Raw genomic sequence first — 6000 nt, forward strand, 5'->3', positions numbered from 1 at the left:
AATAAGGTTGCAAAGCATGCTTTTGTGTCAATTTTCTGTCATTCATTTATGGTATACTAAAATGTAAAATCCTTTCTCACTTTTATGTCATTCAAGGTAGCTGATATCCTTCTTTATTAGTATTCTGGCCAGGTGATTTCTTTTAGCTGTCATTTTTAAAAATGCATGAGGCTAAATTAAAAGTTGCAAAGACTTTTGGGATGATAATTAGGTAATCATCTACGTGAGATGTGATTAAAACCTTTAACCACAACACATTTTCATCACCACTTTTGCTAGATATGTTATGAACAACATCCTTAATACTATACTCTGTGTTACAGATCTTTACCACTTTACTGTCTGCAAATTACATCTCACAAAGCAATTATGTAGCCGGACAGTATATATGGCAAAAAGATCATTTCTATTCAATATCCCAGTTAAAGATCAACTGCTTGGGAGACCTGGAAACTTCAAGAAGACTCTGAATTAAAAATTTCGCTCTCCCAATAGAAAAGTGGTCTCCTACTCCAAGAGCCATCAAGTCTTTTTTTTTTCCCCCCAATTAACACTATTTTGATACCTTTGCCAGATACATCCATACTTTGAAATGCTTTACCAAACACATTACATTAATTCATTAATTATGTCTTGATTAGGAGAAAAAAAGGAAAAACAAATTGATCAACAAGCTAGCTAATTGCCAATGAACACTTCTGAGCAGCGTGAAGTAGCTCCCTAAGCATTTGTCTATGGAAGAGTAACAGCCATTGTGCAGTGGAAAGAGCCGGGTTTCAGGATCACAGAGCCCTGCATTCATTTCTTTGTTCTTACACATACACACACAGATGTGTGATCTTAGGCAAGTTGCCTTGATTCTGAGCTTCCCTTCCTTTATCTGTAACATGACAATAGCAATTTCTTTGTCCTTGGTGTCTTATGATAATTACACTCTAGCTTAGGACATGGCACATAAGCCCTACATGACTGGAACTATTACCTTTATTATTGATCTAAGCAAACGTTTACTTTACCTGAGCATCCTGTTACTCTCCTTTAATATTAAATTCATAACCCCCCCCCCACCTTGCAGGGTAGATAGGAAGTTTAGTAATGCCTTATGAAAATAATCCCCTTTATCCTTGGCACGTATTAGGTACTCATTAATGATAGCAACCATGTTATTTTACTGCTAGTATTTTAGTTGAATTTCATGTATTGAAGAAATATTCATTCGCTCTCTGCTGCATGTCATGATTTAGGTGCTGGTGATAATGTGCTGAATGAGCCAGAACTCACTCCCTGCCTCAAGGAGATTAGAACTGAGTGGGCATAGGTACTGAATGCGTGTAAGTGGGATGAAGGGTATAGCCGTGAAATCTCATCTATTTGGGAGAGCATCAGGGAAAGTTTCCCCGAGATGACATTTGTACTGAGTCTCGGAGTATAAGCGGAATTAGCTAGGAAAATCAGCAGTATGAAAAGCTTTATGAATGCCTAACAGTGGAAAGTTGAGCCTGGGATGGTCAGGGAGGGATTCCTTGAAGGAATCAAATTGAAATCTACTTCTGAAATAGAAATCAGTGCCGGCAGCATGAAGGGGTGGGGTGGGGGGGCTAGAGGGCATGTGGAGAAGAGGAGGAGGTACAAGGCCCCTCCCAGCACCCTCCCCTCATCCTCAGTAAGGGAGGTCAGGTTTGGGAGCCTGGCTCCCCCCATTCACTAGCAGCATATTACCTAACTTGTCTGTGCCCCAGTTTATTCCTCTGTCAATGGGGCTGAGGAAGTGACTCATAGGTTGTTGGCACTAGGTAATTTAATATATTGAAAACATTTAAGATAGTGCCTAGTATGTAGCAAGGATTCAGTAAATGTTCATGTATGTTACAGTTCATTTATTTCCTCAAATATGCCTTGTTGTCTTCCCATGCCTTCCTTCGTGGGATGCTCTTTCCTTTCACTCTTAACTAACCCGTTCATTACCCACACTTTAAATCTCAGTTGGACACCGAAACCTTGGGAGTGCCTGACAGGAGCTAGCAAGGATGTGAATGGGGGAGACATGATGGGACTTGACAAAGCATTTGAGAGACCCCAGCATTTTAGGTTCTGGGTTAAGGAAGAGAAACCATTCATAGAGCCTGAAATCCAGCCCCTGAGAGGCTGGAGGAAAATCAAAAGACAATGGTATCATGGACAACACCGGAAATCAGTTTATAAAATCGTTTTGTTTTTGGCATGTGGGAAATTCCAGAATTTTATTATTTTTGATTTTTTGATTTTAAGGTAATTGTTCTGAATTGAGAGAATCTGGCCCCTGCTCAGATGATTTATCGTCACTAGGCACTTGCACGTTCCTAGCAACGTACCTGTCCCCTTTCCCGATAATGAAAGGCCGACACTGGCAAGACACATGGGTTTGGCCACCATTTTATTTTCTTGTTCTTGCAGTGGGAGGAACAGGACTACAGCCAGCAATCACCAGGCTTTTTCTCCACACCTCCTGGTTCGTGGGGAGATGGTTTTAATTTTTCATCTCCTCTACTTAACCCTCATTTATTGAAGGTAACAAACTCCTGGTGTTTACCATCATTCGACCTTCCCATTCTAGCTTTCCTCCCAGCTGGGAAAAAGGGATAAATTTTGTTGTTGTTTTCTTTTCTGCCTCTGGTGAAATACCAGCACAGTGTCATTTTCTCTGAAGTGGAAGACATCACTGAGCCAGTTTTGGTCTTCAAGAATTGCTCCGCTTTTATTTTCCCTAATAGTGCTTTGAAATCTGAGTGTGGAAGGTGGACAGGGGGGGTTATAAGCTAGGCTGATTCCTTAAATCTTCTGTTGCTGTCATTTGCCACTGTGTTTGCAATAATACTGTGCTTCTTTGTTCCTGCTAATGTGGTCTTTCTGTTGAAGTTGGCGGAGAGAATACTCTATAATCTGGCTTCATTCCATTACATTGTCTTTTTTTTTTTTAAGATTTTATTTATTGTCAGAGAGAGAGAGACTACATGCAGGGGGAGCGACAGGAAGAGGGAGAAGCAGGCTCCCTGCTGAGCAAGGAGCCCAACGCGGGACTCGATCCCAGGACCCTGTGATCATGACCTGAGCCTAAGGCAGACGCTTAACTGACTGAACCACTCAGGTGTCCCTCTGTTACATTGTCTTTGAAGCTGTAGTGCACACTTACTGTCTTGGTCTAATAATCAGATGATTGCAATAAAACGTCAAGGATGCTTTCAGTGAGTGTCAGGGGCGGGCACGTTCTTTCCTCCAGCTTCTGTGAGTGTTTACTGCTCCCAGCTGACCCCTTCCTCCAGGGAATGCTTGTCCGCCACCCAGAAGCCAGCCACTCACACTCCCCGGTAACCCACAGCTGAGGATGGACTCACTGCGTACAAGAATCTCACTCCCTTTCCTTAACATGGGGCTATTTCTATGATGCATGTTGTGTTTCCAAGGTCCCCTTGGGATCAAGCTGAATCTACTCTGAATGGGAGACTATATTCTTGTTTAGCAACTTCACTTTGCCCTACCCTACTTCCCTTACTCCCCTTTTTCTGAGAACTCTTCATCAATAATCACTTGCACAAGAATGTCCATCATAGGGGTCTACCTCTAGGATACCTAACCTAAGGCCACCAGCTAACATTTCAGGGAGTTAGCAATATGCCATTCGCCCTGCTGATTGCATTATGTACATGATGTCATTTAATCTGCAACACAATCTCACTGGGTATGTAGTATTATCTCGCATTTTATAGAAGAGGAAACTGAGAGAAGTCTCCCTTCCCAAGTTCATGTCCTTAGTAGGTGGCAGAACTAGAATTTGAGGAATTAACTCCAGCCTTAGAACAGAGGAGAATAGTAATGAACAAAAAACAGTTCCTGCCTGCAAACAGATGTGTGCCCACAAATAGGTAAAGAACCACAGTTTTAGAGAGAGTCTTGATCCCAGTATTAGAAATACTTATACCACCATTGCCATATAGAAAGCAAGTAGTTTATGAACTTCTTTCTTACTGTAATCTTGTGTGTCTATTTCTGGGTTCCCTATTCTATTCCATTGATTTCTGAGTCTATCTCCTTTCACCAAACTCACCCCATCTTTATCGCTGTAGCTTCATAGTAAGTCCTGAACTCAGGTCTTGTAAGGACTCCAACTGTGTTCTTTTTTGAACTAATTTTGACTTTTCTAATTCCTTTGCCTTTCCACATGAATTTTCGAATCATCTTATTGACATCTATTTTCAAAAGCGCACTGAGATTTTGATAGGGGCTGCAGTAAATAAAGAGCTCTGATTGGGGAGAATTGATGTCTTTGATTTTTTTTTTAAAAAGATTTTATTTATTTGAGAGACAGAATGAGATAGAGAGAGCATGAGAGGGGGGAGGGTCAGAGGGAGAAGCAGACTCCCCGCTGAGCAGGGAGCCCGATGCGGGACTCAATCCCGGGACTCCAGGATCATGACCTGAGCCGAAGGCAGTTGCTTAACCAACTGAGCCACCCGGGCGCCCGTCTTTGATTTTTTTTAATCGATATATAGTCGTGTTCAGCATACAGAGCCAGCTCTTTTGTAAAGTGCCAACCTGAGTGATTTTTTTTTGGTGCTATTGTCATGTTTTTGTTTGTTTTTAATATTGAGTCCCAATTGTTCATTGCTGGTAATAGAAACATGGTTGATTTTTGTATATTGATATTATATTATGTACCCTTCAAAAAGTTACTTTACTACTTCTAGAAGCTTTTGGTAGAATCTTTAAGATTGTCTATTTATACAAGCATGTCATCTGCAAAGAGGGACAGTTTTTCTTCCTTTCCATTCTGTATTCCTTTTCCTTTTTTTTTTTTTTGACATGGCACTGCCTAAGACGTCTCGTAAATTCTTCCAAAGAAGCGATGAAAGAGGATGTCCTTGTATTGTTCATGAATTTAGAGAAAAGCATTCAGTCTTTTGCCATTAACTTGTTTATACTAGGATTTTGTAGAAGCCCTTTGTCAGGTTTATCAAGTTCTCCTATAATCCTAGTTTGCTGAGTGTCTTTACCTTGATAATTTATTGATATGATCATATGGATTTTCTTCTTGAGTCTATTAATATGACTAATTATATTGGGTGTATTTTCTAATATTGAACTAAATTTATATTCTGTTATCTTTTTTCTATACTGCTGAATTTGATTGCTAATATTTTATAGAAGATTTTTGCAACTATCATCATAAACAATATTGTCCTTTGGCTTTTTTTTTTTTTTTTAAGATTTTTATTTTTAAGTAATCTCCACACCCAACATGGGGCTTGGACTCAACAACCCTGATATCAAGAGTCGCCCACTCTACTGACCGAGCCATCCAGGTACCCCGTTCTATAGTTTTCTATTTCTTTTCTTGAAAAGTCTTTGGATTTATTAGTGGGATTCTGGCCTCATAGAATGAGTTTGGAAGTTATCCCCCTATTCTATTTTCTGGAGGAGATTGTATAAAATTGGTTTTATGCCTTCCTTAAATGTTTGGTAGAATTTGTCAGAGAAACTATGTGCTTGAGATTTCCTTTGTTGGATGGTTTTAAACTAATAATTAATTTATAAAATAGATGTAGAAGTATTCAGGTTATCTATTCCCCACTGAGTGAATTTTGGTAGCTTATGTCTTTCATGGAATTGGACTATTTCATCTAAGTTGTCAAATTTATAGACATAGAACTGTTCCTAGTATTTCCTTATTATCCTTTTCATATCTGTGGTATCTATAGTAATGTTTTTTCTTTCATTTTTGTCTTTCCCTCTTGTTTTTTCTTTGTCAATCTGGCTAAAGGCATCAAATTTTTTTTTAAGAACTAGTTATTGCTTTTGCTTCCTTTGATTTTTTTATATATATATTTGTAATTTTTTTATTATTATGTTATGTTAATCACCATACATTACAGCATTAGTTTTTGATGTAGTGATCCATGATTCATTGTTTGCGTATAACACCCAGTGCTCCATGCAGAACGTGCCCTCTTTAATACTGATCACCAG

General features: G+C 39.3%; 1 long non-coding RNA gene across 2 annotated transcripts in view; it reads left to right on the forward strand.

Moving 5' to 3' along the window:
• Positions 1-6000, forward strand: part of LOC145717941 (uncharacterized) — a 156751-nt gene that overhangs the window by 150315 nt on the left and 436 nt on the right. The window lies entirely within an intron of this gene.

Source organism: Leptonychotes weddellii, chromosome X, assembly GCF_054177405.1.
Source record: "Leptonychotes weddellii isolate Sample4059 chromosome X, ASM5417740v2, whole genome shotgun sequence".
NCBI classification, from domain to species: Eukaryota; Metazoa; Chordata; class Mammalia; order Carnivora; family Phocidae; genus Leptonychotes; species Leptonychotes weddellii.